Source organism: Canis aureus, chromosome 11 (assembly GCF_053574225.1).
Source record: "Canis aureus isolate CA01 chromosome 11, VMU_Caureus_v.1.0, whole genome shotgun sequence".
Lineage (NCBI taxonomy): Eukaryota > Metazoa > Chordata > Mammalia > Carnivora > Canidae > Canis > Canis aureus.
The window spans coordinates 28471580-28497141 of record NC_135621.1 but is presented as its reverse complement, the minus strand read 5'-3'; the positions used below and the strand labels follow the sequence as shown (position 1 = coordinate 28497141).

The following is a 25562-nucleotide window of genomic DNA, read 5'->3' as shown; positions in this document are numbered from 1 at the left end:
TTTGTCATTTTTTCTTTTTTTTTAACATTCTGTTTATTCATGAGAGAGACAGAGACACAGGCAGAGGGAGAAGCAGGCTTCGGGCAGGGAGCTCGATGCGGGACTCGATCCCGATCTTTTAAAAAAAAAAGATTTTATTTATTTATTCATGAGAGACACAGAGAGTGAGGGAGAAGCAGGTTCCCTGCAGGGAGCCTGATGCAGGATTGGATCCCAGGACCCCAGGATCACTCCCTGAGCCAAAGGCAGATGCTCAACTACTAAGACACCCAGGTGCTCCTCATTTTAACTACTTTTAAGTGGACAGTTCAGTGTGTTTCCCCCTTATAAAGATGCTGTGATGACATGGGGCCCACATGGATTATGCATGCTAACAGCTTGTCTCGAGATCCTCCACTTACACCTACAAAGTCCCTCTTGCCCCGTAAGGTGACAGTCACGAGTTCCAGGGCTCAGGACATGACCATCCGGGGGGGGGGGGGGAGGTGCTATTCCGTGTGCCACACTTCGGTGGAGCCATCAGGTGCCACGTGCCAGCGGTCCCCTGTCTTCCCACTGGGCCTAGTGCGGCGGCCAGCCCCCACGTACTGCTGGGTCCTCATCACCTAGAGGGGCTTGGGAAACCGAATTCCTGCATTCATCACACTCACTGCAGCTGAGAATGCTAAAGGGCCACTTTTGTCAAAGGCAAATAGTAACATTTGCATTGGGTCACCCTAAGCTAGCAGGGCTGGGCCGTGTAGCCTGCAGCAGGAAGCACGAAGGACCTTGCTTCCACCTCAACGGTCTGTGCAGAACGAGCCCCTCCCAGACCCATTTTGCAGACAAGAGCTGCAGGTGCCTCTGCCCCTGGGGCTCCTCACCATGACTCCGCAGCCTGGGAGGCATCAGGACCTACAGGTTGCTAAAATCCTGAAATACACCCAAATCAACATATCCAGCCTCTGCCCGGACCTCCCAAAGCCCCCCACCTGCCCGAACCCTCCCTGAGAACCCCCAGACCTCCTAGTAACTAGTGTACCCCATGTTCCAGAAGGGGATCCCTGCCCCTCAGTCACCTGATTGGCCAGTGCCTGGGCTACACTCTCCCCGCTGCTCCGGCACATAGGTGCTCAGCGAGTATAGAGAAGAGAGAGACTTGAAAACCCTCCAGGCCCCCTGCTCCCCGCCCGGTGCTCAGTCCCCCAGCCTCACTTCTTCCCCTTGCCCCAGCCATGGCCCCAGTGCTGCCTTGGTGCCTCCCCACTTTCCCGGGGGCCGGTGGGTGTGAGTGGGGCGGAACAAGAGGGCTTTGAGGCGGCCCTATCTCCGGAGGGAAGTGGAGGAGATAACACAGCTTCTCACTTTCCCAGCCTGGCCCGAACCAGAGATAACCCAGGGGAGACGGGGTGCCAGAGCCCTACTAGCAGCGGGGCCACCCACCTGCCCCCCGGGTCTCCCACCATCCCACTATCACAAACTCCAGGCTGAAATCTGAGGAGCCACTCGGAAGAGCCGCCTGAGACAGGCAGATGATAAGCCGGCCAGAGCTGCTGGGGAGGGAGGACGAGTCTCCAGTGTCCCCTGGAAAATGACCCAAAGGCGGCAGCTACCCTTCCCCAAGCTCATTCTACCCAGACCTCACCAGGGAGCCCACCCTAACCCAGCCCATGCTCTCCAGAGCTCCCCTAAGACATGGCCCCTCCAAAAGCACCCAGTCCATCCCTCTTGCTGACTGATGAAGAACCAGAGAAGTGGGGGTCTTGCCCAAGTCACATTGAGGGCTTGACCCCAGACCCCCCAGCTGCTGCAAGTTTCTCTTCAGCACACAGGAAGGCTGTCCCAAACAATGGTCAGATCCTGTGAGGTAGGGGGCAAGGAGGGGGTGCAAAGCATCAGGTCTGAGTTCTAGGGGGTGGGGTGGGGAAGAGAGGAAAGGGCTTCAGGGTGGGGAGGGGACCTAGAGCTGGGAGCAGGATATCTGGTTCTACCCCCAGCTCTGCAACTAATTCACTGGGGCCCCATGACCTACTCCCTGCTCCTCTCCTAGACTCAGTTTCCCCATCTATAAACAGAGATGATGATGTTTTTGGCCATGAAAGTGCCGCACAGTGAATTAAATGACTGCACTTGTCCGAGTGCCTTGGGCACTGCTTGGCCCCTGGCAAACACCCAAAGGAACAGCTGCGATTCTGCATTTCTTCTCTTTCCATCTGTCCAGCTCCACCAGAGCTCCGTGGGGCCGGGCCGGGGCGTGTGCCCCTCACAGCACGGGTCGCAGGCTTGCGGGGTCCACCCCCTCCGCGCATCCCCGCGACCATGACCATCCGGTGCTCAGCATCTAGAAGGCCCAGGGCCGAGGAGGGCCGGCACCCAGGGCTGAATGAACAGCTGATGAGTGAGCGAGCCAGTGGCTGAGTCAAGCTACTCAGTTTCTTCCTCCCCAGCCTGACCCTCCTCTTCTCCCTTTGCAGCTTCCTGCCTCACCCCCCGCCCCCAGGTGGAAGCAGCAGGTGGACAGTGGGGAGGACCCTCAGCCAAGGGACAAATGTGCTGCTTCCCACAGACCAGCAGTCCAGGCACTGACCAGCTGCTCTCCGCTCACCACCAGCCCGAGCAAGGCCTTCCCCGTGGACCCCAACCTCCCAGCATGGGACGCCCAAGATCACACGTGTTAGCCCAAGACCCAGAACAGAGGCCCCTGCACACAGCCAGCCAGGCAGGCCAGGAACAAGGGGGAGCCGCCTGGGGCTTGGAACCACCAAGCCCCTCGTCTGTCAGTGAATTCACCTGTAGCACCAAATCTGGTTCCCATAGCAGAGTAAATGTTAGATAGGGAAACTGAGACCCGGAGCAGGAGGTGTCTTGTCCAAAGTCACAGAATGAGGAGCACATGGGTGGCTCAGTGGTTGAGCATCTGCCTTCGGCTCAGCGCATGATCCTGAGGTAGCAGGGTCCTGGGGTCCCAGGATCGAGTCCCACATCAGCACCCGCAGGGAGCCTGCTTCTCCCTCTGCCTGTGTCTCTGCCTCTCTCTCTCTCTCTCTGTGTCTCTCATGAATAAATAAATAAAATCTTAAAAATAAAAAAAGTCACAGAATGAAACAGAGGCAGACAGAAATAGAATAGGCCCCAGGGTTGGGAGATGGGGGGTCCTAATACCGCCCTATCCCCACCACAGCAATGGCCTTCCCTCTGAAGACTTTGTAATACATGAGATCCACTTCCCCAGACTCGGTGCCCAGCATTGTGGCCCAGAGCTCGTCGGCCCTGTCCCCACCACCTCTCATGAGCTCCTCTGAATCTCAATTTTCTCCTTTGTCAGTGGAGCTGACGATAGTACAAATCTTGTGATGTCGCTGTGAGGGTTAAATGCGACCCTGCCATTTGGATAGACATTTCTCCAAAAACTACATATGAAAGACGATCGCCATGGTTCATTGGTTAGAGAAGCCAAAATCAAATTCAGGGGGCGCCTGGGTGGCTCAGTCCATTGAGCATCTGCCTCTTGATCTCGGCTCGGGTCTTGGTCTCAGCATCGTGGGTTCGGGTCCCATGTTGGGCTCTGCACTGGGTGTGGTGCTTACCTAAAAAAAAAAACAAAAACAAAATCAAACCCACACCGAGGTGCCTGTTCACACCGACTAGGATGGCTGTAATCAGGAGGACAGACTAGACACCAGTGTTGGTGAGGATGCAGAGAAATGGGAGTCCTCGTGCATGGCTGGTGGGAACGTAAAATGATTCAGCGGCTTTGGAACATGATTTGACAGTTCCTCAAAATGTTAAACACAGTTGCCATCTGAGCCAGCAGCTCTCTGCCTAGGCATACACCCAAGAGAAACGAAAACATATGTCCACACAAAGACTCGTGCAGGGATGTTCATAGAAGCATTCTAGCCAAAAAAGAGGGAACAGCCCAAGAGTCCACCAGGGATGAATGGATAAATCAGATGTGGTAAATCCATGCAATGAAATATTATTTAGCCATTAAAAAAAAAGGGAATGAAGTGCTGATTCATGCTACAACATGATGCTCTGTGAAAGAAGCCAGTCGCAAAAGACCTTCCACTGTGTGTGGGTTTCGTTGATCTGAAAAGTCCTGAAGAGCCACATCCATAGAGTATGCAGGTGACAACGGGCAGCTGGGGAAGGGGAACAGGGCGTAGTGCGGATTGGGTTTCTTTAAGGGACGATCTAAAATTAGATGATGGTGATGCTTGTACAACTCCATAAACATACTAAAAACCATTGAATCACACACTTTTTAAAAAAGATTTTGTTTATTTATTCACGAGAGACACACACAGAGAGAGGCAGAGGGAGAAGCAGGCTCCCCACAGGGAGCCCCATGTGGGTCTAGATCCCAGGACCCCAGGATCACACCCTGAGCTGAAGGCAGACACTGAACCACTGAGCCACCCAGGTGTGCCCCAAATCACACACTTTAAATGAGTGAGTTTTTAGGGATGCAAGTTAGATCTTAATAAAGCTGTTTTAACAAATGAGACGCAGCGTCTGGTTGGCGCTCAGGGAGGGGTAATGGCTGGGGTTAGTATTCGTGTTATTTGCATTTGTATCCCATTCACCGCTCACAACAACCCTGCGGGGTGGGCATTTGGCAGATGCTGCACAGGGGCTGTTGGAGAAATGGGGTGTCCGACATAGGAAGTGATAGAGCCCCAACACCTCCCTGGCCTTCTGGACAAATGAGAGAGCAAGGCTGGGGGACCCTCAGGGCAGGCTTCCCAGGGGAGGTGGGCCGGGGCACCACACACTGCATTTTCACGTGCCAGGCTCTGTTGTAGACTGGGGGTTGGGGCGCCTGCATGGTCCCCAGGGTCCGACCTTCCCACCCTTCCTCACCCCAGACCCCTGTTTTCCATTTGTCAAAAGGGCTCCATCAGTGGTTTTCGAACTATGTTTCAAGGCACCCTGGAGCCAAGAAGAGAAAGGATGCCACTGAGGTCCCCCATGGGAGCCCACCCACGTCCTGTCTCCCCTTTAGGCCCTGCCCAACCTACAGGATGTGGCTGCCAAACGTAGGTGGGGAAGAGGAAGGCGTGGGGGTGGCGTACAGGAATCTGCATCCTGGGGACCAGGAGATGGGAACTCCAGGTGCCTGTAGCCTCGCTTCCGGCTCCAGACTAGGGAAGAAGACTTAGCCGCTGCCACTTGGGACACAGCTGCCTGGCTCAGAGCCCGGAGCCCTTCCCAGACGTGGTGCCAGCACTTCCTCTTCCCTTCTGGGAGAGGAGACGCTCTGGAGCCTCCTGCTTAGGGCCTGGGTCCCCAGGCCTACACGAGCCATGGCTCCAGCCACCCAACCCCAGACACTTTGGAGGGTGAAGCTGGACCTGTGAAGGATCCCCCGACTTTGGAGAGTTCACAAAGCCCCCATTATGCTTGCACAACTCTAACAGCAGCAGCCAAAGGCACACGCACACAGACAAGGCTGACAGGATCAGGCAAGAGAGAATGCAAGTGGCCAATGGGGCGTGGTGGGGCATGTGGCCAAGCGGAGCACCCTTGCCTCATCCAAAGGGCTCCAGCCGCCTATTGCCAGGCTTGAATTTCCAAAAGCCAGGATTTTAATGTGGAATCTCCAGATTTTGGGAAACATAGGGGAGCAAAACACATTCATGAACAGGGTCCAGCCAGTGGGTCACCAATCAGCAAATTATCTCAGTACCGGATACAACCTCCATCTCCGCAGGCCAGAGAACGGAGGCCAAGAGAGGAGAAGCAAGTCGCCAGCACCCCACCCAGTGTGGTTTGTGGCGGAGTCCACACTCAAAGCCGGGGCCCCCGTGGCAGACACAAGGAAGGACACTCTCAGTAAGCCCTTCTCTTGTATTCCTAAATAAATAAATAAATGACACATCCATCCGCAGTCTCGTGAAAGAGACGATGGGCCCCCACACAGCTCGGCGGTGGAGAGGGACGAGGGAGCCCCGTGTCTGTTGGTGTGGGCCGCGCTCCAAGGTGCGAGGAAGAACCTGCCACTTACGGTTGTGGGCTTAAGGTGGAGAACAAAAAGATAATATATATTTGAGTCTATCTGCATAGGCCGTCTCTAGGAGAAGCCTCCAGAAGACGACTGAAGGGGTGGGAGGGGGACGTTTCCACTCCACACCCTTTGATGTATTTTGATTGTTGGACATGCGTGAGCCTGTTAGCAAGTATATAGGGTGTTTGCTTTCATTGTCCCCTCTTCCCCTCTTTGTGTCATTCTCTGAGCCTGGGACTGAGCAAGGATTTGCAGGTGTCCTGGGGTCTGGGAGGCAGAGAGGATGGGGGAGGGGAGGTGCCCCAGATGAGGCCTACTGTTTACCAGGCCTCTGTGTGCTTGAGCCACTCGGTACCCCCAACAACTCTGTGATGTGAGGCAGTTATAACCACATTTTACAGTTGAGGAAACTGAGTCATGCGACCAGAATGTGGGGAAGCTGGCTCAGAGCTCAGGAGCCAGGCCAAGGAGTCCTTGCTCCTCTTTTCATGCCTCCCCTTTCTCAGCTGAGGATCCACAGCCTGGGGTCTGTCATAACCCTACACATGCCCCAGGCCAGGGCCCCTTCCTTCATGAGCTAGTGGGGCAGCTCCCGGTCCCTTAGCCATACCCTCACACTCCGGTCCATCCAGCTGGAGCAGCTGGATTCCTTCCGGGAATGGCTCAGCCCCAGGTCCAGAGACCATCTGGGTTCCAGCCAGAAGCTGGTTTCCACCCCTGAACTTCCGGTCCAGCTGGGGGCTGCACAGCCCCCCATAGAGCCTGTGTCGGGGGATCCCCGGGTATATCCTGCCCCAGGTGGGATTTGCAGGATGCCTCAAGAATTCCAGGTGTCCCCTTACACAACACACAGCATCACCAGATTAGTGCTCCCTCCATCCCTCCTGGAAGGAGACCAGAGAGGTTAGGCCAGTAGCCTAAAGTCACACAATAAATGAGGACTTGGGGCCAGTGACATCCCTTGGCTTCTCCCCGTAGAGGAGGACGGAATGACACCTCCTCCCAGGCTGTGATGGACAAGGACTGAAGGACCACAGTGTCAACACGGAGGTGAAAAAGACACGCTTCCCTGTGGAGAGTGAGGGGCTCTGGGGAGAGAGCTAGAAGCTCAGCAGGTGCCTGGGACAGCTGGGGAGGGGTGGTCAGGGAGGACTTGGAGGGGGTGTATGGAAGCCCCTGGGGCAGGGCAGCTGAGCCAGGAGGCGCCCTCTGTGGATGCCAAGGGGTATGAGCAGACGGGGCAGGAAGCCCACTGGGGGCCCGAGAGGGGCTTTCTGGGTGGAAGCGGAGGCGGTGTTCCTCAAGACGGAGAGCGAGGTCAAGGCTTGGCAGGTGATTCCTTGGCCAGTTCCTGCCGCGCCGGGGAGGAGAGCCCACCCCCGGGCCTCCTCTGCCGCCAGCCAGTGGTCAGGTCTGGGCTGCCCGATGCCCCCTGTGCTGACTCATGTCCGCCGGCTGGCCCTGGCGGGGAGCAAGGGGGCGGACCCCACTCCACGCTTGACCTTATCAGGCCTTGCTTGGGTCCAGCCGCCCGGACAGGGGCAGGGCCTCGGCACCTCCCCACCTCCTCCCTGCCCTGGCTGAGCAGGCCCTGCGTGAGCTCATGGGAGCCTGCGGCGGGGACAGGCAAGGAGGATGGTGGCCCGAGAAGGGCGGAGGGCGACAGCCTGGCTCGGGTGCCCTGTGGGGCTGCCCGTCGGCCCCCTGCCCGCTGGGCCAGAGCTGGACACGGCTATTTTTAGTTCTCAAATGAGGAACGGTGGGACCTGGGTGTAGCAGCTGCTATGGGGAGGCTTCTCATGGCAGCAGCCTGGCCCTGGAAGCACGCTCACACACACACACACACACACACACACACGATGCAAACACATGAACGCATGTGAATGAACACAGTCACCCACAGCAGCAGAGACGGGCCCACATGCACCTGCAGACACGCACGCATTCACGTGCACATGTGTACACACGCACACCACGCGGGCCTGCCAAAACACACAGAGGCCTGCACCCAAGACCCATCCAAGCATACACCCCAGCTGCACTCAACTACACAAGCACCCCAGGGCCCCCACCTGTGCGTACACACCTTGCCCTTACTTTGGACACTTCACCCACTTGCTGGCCCTTCTAGTGAGGCCCTTGAGGAGCTCCCAGCCGGTAGCTATAAACAGGCCGTGGCCACACAGTGGGCCTCACGCTGTGGTGAGCGTGGAACAGAGGGCTATAGCTGCACAGAGGAGGTGGTGGCCCAACCTGGGGCGATCAGGGAAGGCTTCCTGGAGGGGGAGGCCCCTGCAGGAACAAGCAGTGAAGAACCTACCTGTTTTAATAAAGCCTGGAGTAATTTTCTAGTGCCTACGAAAATAACCACAGCAGCCAATAGTCATAACAGCTCCCGCTTGCTCGCCCTATGCTCATGTCATGCCGGGCCCCTCCCTGCATCGTCCCGTCTCACCCTCTCAGGGCCCTGTGGGGCAAGTACCAGTACGATCACTATCTGCAGAGAGAGCACATGGCTGCTGGGTGTGACACCCAAGCCTATTCTGAGACACTGGCAGTGACTCTCTTGGCCATGGGGGCTTCCTTACGACCTAGTGGCTGAGTTCCAAGAGCAAGTGTCCCAAGAGGTGGGCCATGGAAGCTGCCATTTCTCACGGCCTGGGTCTAGGCTCCGACATAGCATTATTTCCTCCATATTGTGCAAGAATCCACAAGAGTCAGATGCAAGGGAAGGAGGCGTAGACCCCTACCTCTCAATAAAAGGAGGGTGAATAACCAGGGGGAACCGGGACGGTGTGTTCTAAAACTGCCAGAGTGAGGATGGAGGGGGCCCAAGGCAGGCAGCTAGCCAGTCTAGCCCAGAGCCCCCTGCCCTGCCCCGACCCCAGACCTCCAGCTGAGGCTATCAGGTCAGCCTGAGACCAAGTGGCCCCACCTCCTCTACCCCCATCTGGCCCTTTCCATGCACATGTTTTGAGTGGCACATAGAGGGGCCATTGTGTGTGGCTCCCGAAGCCCAACTGGCCTGGTACCTCAGCTAGAAAGGAGCAGCCTATGTGGGGCAGAGGAGCTGGGTGCCCAGGCTGGGGAGGTACTTCACTCCATGCCAGTCTCCCCAGCCCCCCCCTCACCAGGGTCCTAAGGCCCCAGTCCTATCTCCTCTGCTTTCTTCTGCACACCCCAGAGGGACAGAGACCCACAGAGGGTTTGCAAGAGGTTACTCAAGGCTCCCCCTGAGTGAGACCCCAGCACAGATGTCCTTTCCAGGGCCCTTCACCCAATGCCTTTGAGTCTCCTGGCTCTGGGGTTGAAAGTCTCCAACACTATAAAATCCAGAAGTCCATTTCCATGCTTCTCTCTTTCTCAAGAGTCTACAGTTTCTCATACATATTGACTCCATCTGACGAAACCAATCAAATTGCAAACCAGCTCACGCTTTGACCCAGGAATTCCCTTTCTAAGGAAATTTCTATGCATCACCAACCACCAAGCAGATGCCAAAGGGCTGGAGCAAAGACGCTCGTCGTGGCATTGCGTCTGATGGCGAGGAGCAGGAAACGACCTGCATGCCCATCAGCCAGGGCTCCTTGAAGGAGGGACCGCAGGTCACACAGGGACTAGTAGAAGGGATGAAGGCAGCTGTAGAGGGAGAACCTGGACCTTCTCCCAGACACACGTGGGTGGGTGGGTGGGTGGGCGGGCGAGAGCCTTTGACAGAACATCCCGAGGGGTGTGCACAGATTTGAGCTTTTTAAGAGCACAGTCTCTGTACGATGTAGTCACGTGCGGAGAGCAAAGAGAAGCCCCTGGGGGGACAGAGGGCAGACTGTGAGGGGCGGGGGACCCGGGTGTGTACCCTGTGGCTGCTGTAACAAATCACCACAGACTTGGTGGCCAAAGACGACACATAAGGACTGATTCTCTTAGTCCCGGAGGCCTCATTACATGAAGGTGTAATGAGGGCCACGCTCCCTCCAAAGGCTCCAGGGGAGGATCCCTCCTGCCTCTTCCAGCTCCTGGTGGCTCCGGTCTGTGGGGCTGGTGGCTGGTCCCCCCAGTCTCTGCCTGTGTCCCAGATGGGTCCTTCACTCCCAGGGCTTCATTTTCAAATATTCCTCTCCTGTCTCGTGCTGGGTTTAGGACCTACTCAATCCAGTTATGATCTTATTTTGAAATCCTTATTCTAATTACACCTGCAAAAGAACTTTATTCCACATAAGGTCACGTTTGGAGGTTCTGGGTGGACATGAATTCTGCGGGGACTCGATTGAACCCTGACAGGGCGGGAAGGCCCGTATGCCTTCCTACAATGAGAGCATGCTTATGCATTTATGGATTACTTGTGTTATTTCCTTTTAATTTCCCAAACTTCTAAAACCCCAGAAGACCATGTGTCTTCAAAGACCCCTCCTCGCCTTCTAGGGTTCAGGTCTCAGGCTCTCTAGGAGGCCAGGTCCTCAGAAATGAGGTAAAAATGGTCACCATGGGCAGGGCTGACATTCACAGCCCAGCACGTCCTGGGAGGGTGAGCTCATCCTGGGGACAGGGGAGAGGAAAGGAGAGTCGGGGGGGGGGGGCTCTTCGTGGCATCAACGACCCATTCGCCACTAGGGATCCCCCCAATATCCTGGACATTCACTGATCCCAGCCCCTCGTCCCCCAGATGAGAAAAGAAAGGATTTGGCCCAGGTCACTGCCTGAATTAGGAGTCCCGTGTCCCCTCCTTACTGCTTCTCAGCAAGTACCTTGCCCCCAAATCTCCTCCATGCCACCAGCTGCAGTGCCCAGCATTCCCACTACAGAATCATTCTGCTGGGTTCACCCTGGGAGGCAAGCAGGACAGCCAGGCAAATGAGGGAAACTGAGGCTCAGGCTGGTGACAGAGTAGAAGGGTCAGAACCCACCCCGGGCCCGTCCTGTCCAGTCAGCAGACACTTGCTGGGCTTAGACAGTCCTTGGTGCTGGACACCAGGGAAGCTTGCCGTGGGCCCTGAGGAGCCCAGCAGAGCCCGTGTAACTGAGGCCGGGAGGAAGCCCCAGAGCCCTCCTCACCCCACCTGGCCTCTTGGGCTCTGTCTCCCTTCCTCTGGTGGCCCTTGCCCTGCCTCTTGCCCTGTCCCCTGCCATCCCCAGGCTACACTGTGGCCAGGGCCAAGGGCAGAGCAGGGCTTGCCCACAGCAGTGACATAGCTGCCCTGTCTGCATCTGCCTCCGTGTGGCGGGCCTCACCTGTGGGTCTCTCTGCCCACACTGGTGGCTGGGGAACCGGGGGCTGGGGAGAGGGCACCCTGGTCTCAGACCCACTCTACCAAGCCCCCATGGGTCTTAGTAATTAATTAATCATCAGGCTGTTTAAAGATTAACAACAGTATGATGTTGGGGGGAAAGTCTTAACCCGTGATGGGGGCACAGAGGAGGAGCTCACCCCCTCCCTGGCGACCCCTGGACCTTGCGACACACACGGGTGGGGGTGGGGGTGAGAAGGGATCTGGCTCTGCACCGCCCCTGCCCCTCCCTGCCTCGCTTGGTCTCTAAGGAGTTAGGGCTGAACTCAGAGCGGGGGCTGGGGATATAAGGTGAGGCAAGAAAGCTCCTCCCAAAACAAAAGTCCCAGGCTTGGGTCAGATCCCCGTCCACAGGCATTCACCTGGGCGGCATGACCTCAGGTGAGTGACACCCCGCACTGAGCCCCCGTCTCCTTATCTGCTAACAGAGGGTATTACCTGACAGGGTGGCCTGAGGATTCTCTAAGATAGTGTCTGCCAAGTGGACGCCGCGAGCCTGGCGTTTAGGAGGTGCTTGGCGTCTTCCTCCAGGGACCTGACACCCTAAGTCTGTGCGTTGTGTCTGCCCACCCCCGCCCCCGCCGCCACTGCCCCAAGTGTCAGAGTCACTCCCTTCTGCAAGTAACAGTCAAGTTCAAGTTTGATTCCAACCCCCAGGGAAGGGAAAGTGGCCCTTTCTCCAGGGCCAGGTGGGAAGGTGAGTCAGCTTCCTCACCTGGGCTGATTCACACCTGTGTTGGGGGCGGAGCGGGGAAGAACCAGACAGGGACACTTTCATCCCTTCTTTGTGGGGCAGCCACATCCACAGGCCCAAGCCGGAACGGGGAGGGGGGTACTCAGATGCACCCCGCCCCAGTGGTGATGTTGTCCCTGAGGCCCCGAGAGGGGCAGAGAGGCCCCACACAGCGCCCTGGAGGCATCACGCCGCCCACCTCCCCCGCCTCCCCCTGCACCGTTAGGTAACAGCCCTGCCCTGCCCACCAGCCCAGCCACCGACTCTCCTCCCTCAGGAGGTGCCCAAGGGGTCAGCGAGCGTGACTCAGGAGTGGGAAAGGCCCATGAAGTCATCCAGCGGCCACCTCGGGAGCTCAGGAGCCTGTCTGGACCCCGGGCTCACCGGCCGGTCGGGGAGTTCCCCAGGGAGGGGCCATCTGCTCCCCTGGCTGCGGGACAGAGCTGGCCCCGGGACAGATGGACACCGTCCGGAGCCCGCAGCGCTCGACTCCACCTGCCCCAGGCGTCCCCTGGCCCACGCAGCCGCCCTTCCCTGCAGCCCTGGGGGGGCGGGGGGGGACGCCTCCAAGAGGCCGCTGGCCCGGAGCCCGGGGCCTGGCCAGACTGACTTAGAGAACAGGACCGATGGCTTTCATCGCCTGCTGGGCGCGCCACCTGAGCATCCCAAGCTTTTAATACCGTGACCGTCAGAAAAACTGAAGATCAAGTGTTACCGAGACCCAAGGGCCCAGACAGGAGAGTAACAGACCCGGGTTCTGGCCGCAGCTGTGGAGCCGATCCCAGCACCTCCTGGGCCTCGGTTTGCTCCTCTGTAAAGTGGGGATCATGAAAGCCACCGAGCCGCTGGTCCAGTGGCTGGGAGGATAAAACGAGCCCACGGGGCAGCGTCCTGGCAGAAAGCAGACGGGAGGGGCTTTAGAACAAGCGATCTTGGACAAGGAGCCACTCTGAGCTGGACAGATGAACTGTGCAGAGGTGCAGGGGAGGAGCCGGGAGCGTCCCCAGAGCTGAGGGGCAAGGAGGGGCTGAGGGCAGAGCCGGGGAGAGGGGCGGCAGGGAGGAAGGCCACACACACAGGAGCTTGGGTTGGGGGGAAGGCTGGCTGGATGGAGGAGAGCAGGGGTGAGACACCCCTCGGGTCCTGCACCCCCATCTGCTAGCGCCTCCCGTTGGCTGAACCCACTAGAAGCTGCTGAGAGGGAAGCCCGCTGCCCTGAAAACCCCCTGATCAAGGCAACCAAGAGGCAGGATGAGAAGTGTAGCAAAGGGACCAGGGGGCAGCAAGCAGAATGTGATCCGAAAGATACTGAAAACATCTTCATTCAGCAAAGGTTTACTGAGCAGAGCCTTGACCAGGCTTTGTTCTGGGCCCAGGGACAGCGGGGTTGACCCAGACAGACCAAGTCCCCGCTCCGTGGACAGAGCGGCCCCAGCAAGAGGGAGGTGATGGGGCCTTGTGAGATATTTTAACCCAAAGAAGTCCCTACAGGACCATCAGAGACCCTTTATACAGACAGGGAAACTGAGGCCAGGAAGGAGGCAGGGCCTCGCCCTAGGCCACCCAGCGAGCCAGCGGCACGGGGCAGCTCAGGGCGCCCGCCCCCATCATTCCTCCAAGGCCCAGGAGGTTGCTCAGGCTTGCAGGGAGCAGGGACCCAGGAATTCCCGGTGTGCCCGTGCCTCCCGAGGCCCTTCCGGGCTCCGCCGAACCACGTGCGGCAGGGTGGGCGCGAGGCCACCGTCGGCGAGCAGGCCACGAGGGGAGTGATGTGCTCACATTCCCAGACAGGCCAGCGCATTCCTGCTGGGGTGCCACCATGCCACCCACGCCGCCCCACCCCGCTCCCCCGCACACAGTGCCCATTGTCTGCCCCAGACACTTTGAGCTGCCGCTGCCCCGGCCTCCGACACCGCCCCACACCCCCCTGTTGCCACGTGGGGCTCCACAAGCTGAAGCACCCCTGCGCCTGCCCCCAGCCCCAAAGGGCAGCGGTGCCAGCTATCTCAGAACCAAGCAGTGATCAATCAGAGAAGGAGGGCGCCTTGCCCCAAGTCACCCAGACCAAAATCCAAATCCCTGGACACCACCTCCATCCCCCCCTATTCATTTCTCTTCCCTAAGAACTCGTCTTCCAAAGCCCTAGCCCCAGGGAGCCGCTGGATGCTCCTCCCAGGGGCCTGGCCGGGCTGGACCCCTGCGCCCTCTGGCGCACGTCACCCTGCCGGGCTGTGAATATCCCCATTTTACAGTCCAGGGGCCCAACTCAGGAAGGATGGAGCTTGCCAAGGCCACCCAGCGAGGAGCAAGGGAGATGAGATCTAGCCCGGGTCGTGAGTCCCAGCCCACGCCCTCCACCTCCTGCGGGGAGCAGCTCGGATCAGAGCAGGCCCGGTGGGCGGTGCAAGGAGAACATCCAGGGGGAAACCGTGTCCAAACCACCCTCACAGCCGGGTGTGTTCACTGTGCGCAAAGGCTGGGCCGTCTGGCAACGTCCGTTCACTTGTCCATCGCCCCTAAAATGACAACTGCCCATCTCTGTTTCGTGCCTTCTGTTTCTCCTGAGCCCTCGTGGTGACCTCACAGTGCCCACAGTCCATATCTGTACACCTGTCCTCAGTTCCCTCCCCAGGACACCTTCTCTCGCTGGCTGCAGGGCTCGCCTCTCTGGCCACGTCCTTTTGCTTCCTTCCTACCTCCTCCTGCTCTCTGCTTTACAACAGGCTGTTCTCCTGTTCCTCGGCGGCCCCCCACCCCCGCCCCGCCTTGTGGACTGGAAGGTGTGTGCCAGTGGGGATTTCGGTCTCCTGCTGCACGAGGTAGATGAGGGAAGAGAAGAATCGAGACTGATGATTAGATTTTTTTAACTCAACGTACCTGTAAAACAGGCTCCCGGATCGAGAGCCAGACCATTTCTGGCTTCCCTTCTTCTCCTTCTGGTCAGTACCCAGCCACCCACCTGACCACCAAGGGGGACCACCCTCCGGCTCTGACCCTTCTTGACCTGCGCGTACACGCAGCCAGGGCCCATTCGTCTGTGGGCTGTGACTTTCGTGGCCGACGGGGGATTTGCCAGTGGTGTTGTGTGCAGCCAGGAGGATCTGTGGGCTTTTGGCTGAAGAAACTAGGTGAGCAGTGGTGCCATCTACTGAACTGGGGGTGGCCAGGGAGGAGCAGTTTCGGGGTGGGGGATCAGGTGTTCCGTTTGGGGCCGTGGAAGAGGCAGCAGGACTGGGGTGGTGACCAAAGGCAACATCAGCTTCTTGGTGCCTTTAAAGCTTGGTGCTGTTAAAGGGAGTGTTGGAATTATCTGACCTACTGAGGGAGTTCTCTTCCGTAGGCTCAGGGCCACCTGCTCGGGGTCAGGCCCCCCCAACCTGCTCTCCACCGGAGGACCCTGCTTGGACCCTGACCTGTATTTCAGGACAGGAGTTGAGGCCCAGCAAGAGAGAGTGACTTGCCCAAGGTCACAATTGGTTAGGGTTGAGCCACAATTTGCTCTGCCGAGAAAAACCTCTGCCCTGGCCTCTGGGTGTGCCACTGTGGCTTGGAGGGACCCGACTCGTGTCCAGATGAGGGCCTGGCCCTCGGTTGAGGGTCCAGGTTCAGAGTAGCACAGTAAGCCATGAAGGCTCCCCATGGGATGCAGGCCTGGCGATGGGCCAGAGGAGCCTGGAGCGGGATAACCCCCACCTGAGGTCACCGTCTCCCCCGCAGTGACATCACTGCTCTGGGCCGCACAGCTGGAGGACCACGCAAGCTGAGGCGGGCCAGGTAGGCAGCTGGAAGCACGTCACCAACCCCGGGGCAGCCCCCATCACCCGCCAAAGCCCCCTGGGGATGACTGGCCTCCGTGTGCCTTGGAAACCAGAAGGCACCCATCACCTCTGGTCCGAGTGCCTCATCTCACAGAGAGGGACACTAAGCAGAGCCTCTCCCAAGGTTAGCAAGAGAACAGTAAAGCCTGGGAGGAGCCCAGCACAGGGCACTGTCCGCAGCCAAGGGCCGTGGTCCCCAGCACCCTGCTGCGTGAGGGCCCGGGGAGAAGCGTGAGCAGTGGAGGAGGGCTGTGCTCGAGAGAGATGACACCCAGGGCCCCCCGAAGGCCAGGTGGCTCCTGCCCCCAGGAACTCACAGGAACACAGCTCAGACGGTGTCCATGTTTATCGCCTGTCCTCGCACAGAATGTAAGCAGCCTCTCCCCACTCGCAGCTGTGTCCCCAGAACCTAGCGCAATGCCTGGCGTGTAGTAAGTGCTCAGCAAACCTTTGAATCAACAAACGAATCTCTATAGAAGGGCAGAGAAGGATGCTAACACTGTCATCACCGGTGCACACGATGGGACCACAGACAAGATTGGAGGTTGTGGTCAGAACTCACCCACATCCTGCCCTCTTGCCCCACCTGCCTGTCCTACCTTGGGTGTCCATAGACCAGGGCTCCTTCCCAACCCCACTCCCCCACTCAGTCCTGACTTCCAGTATGTTCCCTGCCCCTTCCCACAGCTCCTCCTTCCCCGGGGGCTTTTTGGGAGCAAGCGGGAGGAATTCCTGGCCTCTAGTCAGGGGAGATGCCCCGGCAGGCGGGAGGCAGTGCACACACGCCAGGGACCGCTCCAAATTCCAGCTCCCACGGGCCGGCTGGGAACATGCCAGAGCGAGGCCAGGGAGGGGCAGGGAGCCCCTTCGCAGGAGCCAGGAGGGCACAGGGGGGTCTGGGAGGAGGGCTGGTGCATGGGTGGGGGGTGCTGAAGAAGCAGACCGTCAGAGTGGACGTGGTCAGGGCCCCAAGGGCAGAGAGCTCACCACCTCCAGTGCCCAGACGGGAAGACTGGGGCCCCCTGGTGTCAAACTCTGAGCTCCTGACTCTTGGCAGGTCAAAGATCTGGGACGGTGGGTGTTACAAGGGCATGAGGTGGGCGCTCCATCTGTGGCCAGACACCATACGCCCACAGAAGAAGAGGGGCGTCTGAGAGGCTGGTTCGCATGAGACCCTGTAGAAAGAGCCCTGCACCGGCAGTGGGAGGTGGGGGGTGTCTTGGGCTGCCCCTGCCCTCACTGGGGCCAGGTGAGCCCCTCCCTCCCCAGCTGTGTCTGGGACCTCCCCTCATTGATAAGGGGCTGCCCTGGGTGGGCTTGGCACCCTCAGCCCCTGTGAGTTCAGGCGGCAACAGGTGGGGGACCAGGGAGGGAAGGTAGCAAAGCCTGTGGAAGGCTCTTGGCCTGACCTCTTCTGGGTCCCCCTCCTGTCCCGTCCCCTGCTGGTTCTGGGTCAAGGACCTGAGCCATGAGCCCAGGCAGTGGCCCCTGCCAGGCTGTTAGTGCCGGGGCTGCCGCCAAGGCCCACAGCAGTGCACCAGGCCGGCCACCGCGCCCCCCGCCACCCTCCAGCTCCCACAGCACTCTCAACCCACAGAGCGGTGTTGGGACTGCGGACAGCTGGATGCAGACTTTCAGAACCACAGAGGCTTTGAGCTAGAAAATTCTAGCACCCCAGGTTCTTACAACCAGAAAATTCCAAGACCATCGAATATTGGAACATTTTCCACTCCAGGCCCAAGGTTCTTATAACCAAATAATTTCAGAAATGCAGCATCTTGCAACCAAAGATCATAACCATGGAAATGGATTTAGGGAATAATGGGAGCGGGCTCTGAGTAGCAGCAAATTCCCAAACAAAAATCCCATTGTCCCAGAGGACACCAGCTTGCAATCTTCCCATCGGCCAGGCAGCCAGACAGCCAGACCGAAAGCCATCCTGGAGCAGAAGGAGCCAGCCCCCGGTGGGGGGGTCATTCCACAAGCCCCTGCCTTGGGGCTGTGTCTCTGGGCCTGAATAGCAAAGGCGGGAAGAGAGAGGGCGCTTCTGAGCAAACAAAAGGAGCTGAGGGCCTGTCCTCTGGGTCCTGGGCAGGTACCTTTGCCAAGAGAGGAGAAAAGAAAGAAAGCCGTTGATGCCACAGGTTTGGGTGGCGGGTATGTGGTCACGGGGGGTGGTGGCAGGATCTACCCCTCCCTGGGTGCAGGAGCTCAGAATTTTCTCCTGGCAGGAAGGGCCCACCCTCCTAAGAATGGAAAACAATCCTTGGCATCTGGCCCCTGAGGCGTGCAAGGTCCTTGACAATCAAGCATTATTATCCTTTCTGCCTCACCCAGTGCAGAGGGGAAACCGAGGCAGGTGGGGTCTCTGTCTAAACCAAGAACCTGAATCGGCCCCTGGCAGATTCCAGCGGTCCTCGTGTCTAGTGCAGGAATGTCAGTGCTAGTGCAGGAATGTCAGTGCAGCGACAGCCACCAGGGCGGAGCCTGGGTCAGCCCTGGCAGGGCAGGCGGGAGCGGAGACCAGGACCAGAGAGCGCAGTGGTTTGCCCAAAGCCACCCAGTGCGCCGCGGCAGAGCCTCTTAATGCCTCTACAGACTCATCTCTAGGGCCCCCTCTTCTAGGAAGGCTCACGCCCCCCTGAGACCCTGTGCCCCTTAAGACTTTACCACTCCATGCCAAGCTCTGTGCTCTAACTACTGTGTTTTTATGGGTTATGTTGTCTAAGTAATTTGTAGAGAAATGTCTCATCTTTCCAGCCTATGCTGGGGTGCTTTCCCCGTACCGACCTGGAACCAGAAGCCTTGGGTCGAAGCTTCCACACCCCTGCTCAAACACCTACAATGGCTCCCCACTGCCCCGGGTAAATGCAGGCAGGCACTTCCGGGACCGGGTCCTGTGGCTGCACTGTAGTTCCTTGGTGCCCCTGGCCATAGGTCCCACCAGGTTCCTGCAGCTGCCACAAGGCCGGCTCTCTCCCTCACTCCCTGCTCCCTGTAGCCCCTTGCCCTCCTCCCTCCTTCTGGGGCCAGAGCATCCTCACCCACCCCCCTCAGCTGAGACCACCTGCTGGGGGCAGCTACCTCCTCCAGCCTCCTTGGATTTCCCTCTGCTACTCTTGCCCCTGGGCAGGTGGTGGCCGCCACCTGGGTGCCTGGTACCTGAGGCTGGGCTGGGTCTCACCCAGGCTGGATCTGAGACCAGTAGCAATTGTGCCTCTTTACTGAGGTCCCACTGCTGGCTTCAGCCCCTCATGTGCTTTCGCTCATCAAATCCTGCAACAACAATAGGAGGTGGGTTGTTGTCCCATCATCCCCATTTTTCAGATTCCAAGGCTCAGGCAGTGTGGCTACATTGCTTCCTCAAGGTGACACCATTAATCGGGCAGAGTGACCCTGAAAGTCTGACTCCAGAGCCCACATGCTCCTCCATCAGGTCACAGCGCCCAGGGAGGGGGACGACAGAGCACTGAGCCCCACAGTGCCAGGGAGCTGTGGGGCATCTGGGACCAGGGACTGCTGAGCCAGGACCTCTTCGCTCAACCTCTGAGGCCCCAAGAGGGCGGGCCCCTTGTTCCTGGACCCCCACGGACACCTGCACACAGAGACACACCATCTCTCATCCTCTCTCTCACACCCACACACAAGCACGCGGACATGCACACACAGCTCACCTATGCGCACACACACACATGCACGCATGTGTGTAGACATGCACAAAGAGCACATGTGCACACATCTGCAGGCACAGATTTGGACACATAGCTCATGCATGCAGACACGTGCTCACGGAACACACATGTGCACACATATGCACACATAGGCACATATGCACCAGTGCACACATCCATGTGGACACCCATATGCGGTGCACACATGGAGACACATATGCACACACATGCACAGATGCACATGTGCATGTGGACATGCACACAGCTCACGCGTGCAGACACCCGCAGAGAACACAATTGAACACACATGCGCTGACTCGCACACAGATGCACACATGTGCATGCATGCACACGCACACACACGTACCCCGGGCCGCTGGAACCGGCTGCAGGAAGCCCTCAGCTGCTCAAGCCTTTTTCACTTCAGCTTTTCCTAAATTTGCTTTGAGGAAGTTGCGGCCGCCTCCGGGTTCTCCTCTCTCTCTCACGCGCTCCAGACCACATCCCTTCCCTCCCCAGCTTCTCTGGAACCTGGAGCACAACGACCAAAATAAGGGAACAGGGAAGACAGTCAACGTGATGAGTAAGGCCATTCTACCTAAGGGTGGCAAGCGATAGGGCTGGAAAAGAGAAGAGGTGGGCCGGGGAACATCAGGAGAGTGGGTTGCGGTTTTCGCCGGGGTGGTCAGGAGAGGCCAGGCTGGGAAAGCAGCATTTCTGCAAACTTCTAGAGGAGGAGCATTCCAGGACACGGGGAGAGCTGGTGCAAAGGTCCTGAGGCAGCCATGCATCTGCCACAAGAGAGGAACAGAGAGGAGGCCATGCCACACAGATGAGTACAGGGAGGGAGGGAGGTGAGGTCAGGGACCGGGCACTGCGGTGACTGGGGCTGGTACTCTGCATTCGATGGTACTCTGCTAGCAGGGTTTGGGGCAGAGAAAGGAAGCACATTTTTTTTATTACTGTGGTAAAATCCACATAACGTAAAATTTACCATCTTGAGGATGTTTAAGTGTACACTGTAATGGAATTAAATTCATTCACAACGTGGAGCCAGCACCTCCAGCACCCCACAACTCTATTCCTCTTCTGAAGGAAGAGACTCTGCACGGAGGGGGCGCAGCTCGACTCAGGCTTTAACAGGAGCACTGTGGCTGCCAAGGGGAGAATAGACATGAGCCTCCAGCATGGAAGCCTGGAAGCCAGACGGAGGGCAAGAGAGAGTAGGGCACCGACCAGAGGCAGGACCCCCGGGTTCCACCACGGCCATGCCTCCCTGACCATCTGGGGAACCCCGACAAAATCACCTCATTCTCCAATTCAATACCTTCAGCCAGCTGGCTCTTGGGCAGGTATTTACTGTATTGAACACCTACTATGTGCTCAGCACCTGCTGGGTGTGCAGAGCATAAGAATCGCAGGACAGACACAGACACGGCCCCTGACTTGAGGAGGTTGCCATCTGCCTGGGAAGTTGGACGCGGAGCCTAAATCAGCAAGAATAGATAACGTGATGGCTGATGGCCACCGTGAGTGGCGAAGGAGAAGCTGAGACAGCAGGAAGAGCCGACATTAGGTCACTCTGATAGGAGGCGGGTGTCTCGGAAGGCTTCCAGGAGGAGGTGACATTGGAGCCCAGCCCAGAAGGGCAAGCCGCCACTGCCCACGGCAGAAAAGAGAGGAAAGCATTCCCGGCAGGGGACAGCCTATGCAGAAGCCACCTGCCTCTATGAAAGCCTTCCTCCCCGTTCCCTCTTCCAGGTAAAGGGGTCCGGGGGGCCCGTGGGTCAAGTCCAAGTTCCTCTTCTGTGAAATGGGGGTCCTTTTAGTGCCCGTCTCCCCTAGATAGGAAGAGTAAATGAGCCAATGCTTGGCAAGTGCCAGATGCGGCGTCCGGCACACAGCGCGTGGACAGACCACAGGGGTCAACTTCCCTGCCCTCACCCACCCCACGGTGGTCTGGAGAACTGGGGCCCCCCTGGCTCGATGGAAGGTCTCAGGAAAGACCTTCCAAAACCCACCCCCAAATCTCTCCCCAGCTTGCTTCCTGCTGTGCCTGAAATTTCTCTATTAGAAGCTCATTCCTTTGAATTGTGCTTCCCCACTCTTCCAGAACCACCCATCCCATTCAGGTTAGCCGTGGGCAAGGTATTGCTCAGCCTTCCCAGCTCATGCCAAGCCTCCCTCTTTCAGAAACTCTTCCCCGATTGCCGCAGCCCATGGAGTCTCTCTCCTCGCTCTGCGCTGGCCTTTGGCCTTCAGAGTCCCAGCCTCAGAGCTGAAAGGGCCCCAAGAAATCGTCCAACCCAGCCCTCCCTGACACCCCATGCTTCGGATGAGGAGTGGGAGCCCATGCCGAGTCCTTGGAGGAGGAGCAGGGACGGGAGCCAGGCCGTCCGGATAGCCAGCCTGGTCACTGTCCAGGACGCCGCGCACCAGTGCAGATCAGATTTACCATTTGCTTTTTTAAAACGGATTCTAAAATATCTCACACGGTCCCAAAGGAAATGCGAAAGCGCCTCCCGCATCACAGGACTCCTCCGGGGTGGCTCTTCTGCTGGGCGACCCATGTACACCTGGAGCTCCTTCACCTGCCTGCCGAATGGAACTCCCAGGGCCAGGGAGGCCACGATTCCCTCGAACACCTCTCGGGCCGCTGGACCTCTGGGTCGCTTCCAGGTTTGTGCTATTGATCAGGACTTTAAAGATAAAAGCGAAGCTGTGAACTCCAGGCTCCGAAGCCTCACGTGAAGCACGCTCACCCTGAGGGCCAAACCAAACAGCTGTGGGCCGAGTTGGCCCCTGGGCAGGGCTCAGCGGGCCTTGGGTCCCAGACCAGGCACGGAGCCGCGTGCTGGCTGTGTGAGCCCGGTGGGCCAGCTGCCCTCTCTGAGTCCTGGTTTTACCATCTGTGAAATGGGAGTAATATTGCCTATTCGCTGCGGTGTCCACACATTCAGTATTTGCTGATGGGGAGTGGGGGCCAGACGTTGAGCCAGGACTCTGCGCCAGGAGCCAAGCGGGCCACATCGTCCACCTGATCCTGTGGAACCTCCACTGTGGCCCTCAGAGGGCTGTCACCACCCTGGGAAGAAAGAGCCAGGATCCGGCCCCAGCCAGCTCTTCCCCAGGTCCCACGCGGGGCCATCCCAGCTCAGCCAAGAGGCCTGGGTCACGTGACTCTGGTGGTCCCGCGTGGCTGAGACACAGCGGCCTGCGACAAGCTGGAAGGCAGACGGGGACCAAAGAGCGAGGAGTCCTGAATGCCACACCAAGGTGCCCGCCGCGTGGTGCTTGATGAACGATTTGGACATATGAATAAGCGAATGTGCCGTGTGGAGCCATCGAAGGCTCTTGAGCAGGGGAGGGCCTGCCTTTGACTGAACACAAACGTTCAGGGCTTTAGCCAGTGCTGGTCCCAGGGAGCAAAGTGCTCGGCGCAGCGCCCGATCCCTGGGCTTGTCCCTCCGGAACCTCTGTCCACCCTCCACCCCTGCTCTGGGGTCGGATGGCCTCAATCCAGCTTCTTTGCTGGCTTCTGGGGTTCGGCCGGCAGGAGACCCACATGTTGAGGACGGTGGTGTGCTGGTGAATGTTTGTGTTGTCATGCCAGCGTGGTCACGGGCCCCGGCCGTGATGGGAACGGTGCGGTCGTGTCAGTGTGGAGGTGTGCCTATGGTTCAAGTGGGGTGACGACAGCACTCGTGCCTCCTTGAAGGGTATTGTGTGAGTGGCACGAGGCACATCCCTGCCTGGCCCGGCGTCCGTGCCCGGAGAGTCTTCCCATAGTGACCATTGCCTGAGTCCCCATGTTGTGCCTCCGGCCTGGTGACAGGGCTCTGAAGACTGCCCTGGCATGGGGCGGGGGCCTGCTGGGAGCCATCGGGGACGAGGTGGTGGCTGGTGAGGATGGGGAAGTGGCAAGCTGGCTATCTTTAGCGCCTTCTCTCATAGCCCTTTCCTCTGCCTGTTGCTGGGGCCAGGCGGCAGCCAGCGTGGAGGGCCACTTCTCCATAGTCATGTGAAGCCTGGTTGGCCTGGAGGCCGGCTGTGGGGCCAGGGCCCCCACCTGTCTGCCGCAGCCCTGCAGGCAGCATCCCCCACAGCACCCATCTGTCAAGGACCATGCTGGGAGCCTGCGAAGGGCAGGGGGCAAAGGGACTGGGTGCGCTGCAGGCGCTGCTGGGAAAAGCCGCCCCTCCCCTGGCGCACCTGCAGCCTCCAGGCACCTACTCCGGGAGGGCAGCGCGGTGTAGGGCTTGGCGCTCAGTTTCTGGCACCTGGATTTTTTTTTTTTTAAGATTTCATTTATTTGTTCATGAGAGACACAGAGAGCGAGAGGCAGAGACACAGGCAGAGGGAGAAGCAGGCTCCGTGCAGGGAGCCCGATGTGGGACTCGATCCCAGGTCTCCAGGATCACGCCCTGGGCTGAAGGCGGCGTTAAATCGCTGAGCCACCCAGGCTGCCCTGGCACCTGGATTTGAATCCCTGCTTCAGCATCTGGAGAGTCCCGTGCAAGGGGCCACTACCCAACTTGTACATTTTCATTGTGAAGACAGGGGTGACAACAGGAGCACCGGCTCCTGGGGCTGTGATGAGCCCTCAGGGAGACAGCATACAAGACGCCTGGCAGGGGCGCCTGGGTGGCTCAGCAGTTGAGCATCTGCCTTAGGCTCAGGGCGTGATTCCGGGGTCCTGGGATCGAGTCCCGCATGGGCTTCCCACAGGGAGCCTGCTTCTCCCTCTGCTTGTGTCTCTGCCTCTCGCTCTGTGTCTCATGAATAAATAAACAAAATCCTAAAAAAAAAAAAAAAAAAGATGCCTGGCCTAACATAGTCCAGCTCTGTGCCCTCGCAGGATTCTCTGCATCTCTCTCTGGACCCCCAGTTTCCCATCTGTAAAATGGGAATCATGGTTGTGAGGATTGAAGTAACCTGAGGGGGTGTCTACCACCAACAGGCCTCGGCAAGAGTAGGTGCTCAACAAATGGGCACTCCATGCCTTCTCTGAAGCCAAAATGCTTGACAGGCTCCTAGTGGCCTAGGGGCAGGACAAAGAGATGCCAGGCCTCAAGTCCCCCCACCCCCTCCACCACCCACCTCCAGTTATCCACTGTGTGCCCATGGACAGACTGCACATCCTCTCTGAGTCTCAGTTTCTCCTCTGCAAAATGGGGTAAGAAGAGGGGCCGCCGCAAGGGGGTCCTGGAGCCTGGGACGGCGCATCAAGTACTCAGGAGGTGCCTGGAGGAGGAAGGTACGCACAGCTCCTCCACCTGCCTGCTGGCCAGTGCCCTCTGCAGGCGGCCTCACCAGGCCAAGGGTGGCGGGCTCGGGCCTGGGCAGCGTGGCGGGCAGACCCCGGGGACTGGCGGACGAGACATGTTCTTAGTTCCGATGTATCAGTAGGCCCTGGAAGGTTCCAGAGAGGATGCTGCCTCCCCGACTTCCAAGCCCAGGGCTGTTATTTCCTGCCCCTCTGGAGTCTGAGGACAGCCCCAGCCCGGGCTTCTGAGCCTGCTGCTGAAAGAGCAGGGAAAGCTCCCTGGGCTCCTGGGAACAGGCCAGGAGCCTGGCCCCGGGGGAGGGGACGTGATGCTGGAGGGGTTGGCAGGCCCTGAGCACCTCTGCGGTGCGACACCGCATGGAGGGCGGGCTCGGAGCTTCAGACAAGTAGCTGCGTGCTGAGAGCCCATGGGAGGAGGGCGAGGCCCTGGGAGCGCAGGGCTGGGCTCCCTGGGCTGGGGTCGGGGCTTGGGGACAAGAGGCCGCAGGGCCTGGCAGTGCGGGAGCCAGGGAGGGGGGCAGAGTCCACTGGGGGTGGGCGTGGGAGGTGCAGCCAGCTACCCCCCCCTCCAAGGCCATCCCCAGGTGAGCTCAGCCAAGCCACTGGTTCTGTCATGCCTTTTAAGGCAATGGTGGCTCCCGCCACCTCCTTGTTCCCACTTGCTCAGAAATTCCCAGCAGGTATTTTTTCTTTTTCTTTTCTTTTTTTTTTTTTTCATGAGGATTGGAATGAGACTCCTTGTTCTGTCACCGCAGGATTCCAGGGAGGCCTGTCTGAGG

At 58.6% G+C, this 25562-nt stretch overlaps 1 long non-coding RNA gene across 1 annotated transcript in view; it reads left to right on the top strand.

Moving 5' to 3' along the window:
* The first annotated feature begins 11584 nt into the window (after window positions 1-11584).
* Window positions 11585-25562, top strand: part of LOC144323694 (uncharacterized) — a 42575-nt gene continuing 28597 nt past the window's right edge. Inside the window, exon 1 of the long non-coding RNA XR_013389065.1 lies at window positions 11585-11655. This is a non-coding gene — a long non-coding RNA (uncharacterized LOC144323694). The remainder of the gene's footprint in view (window positions 11656-25562) is intronic.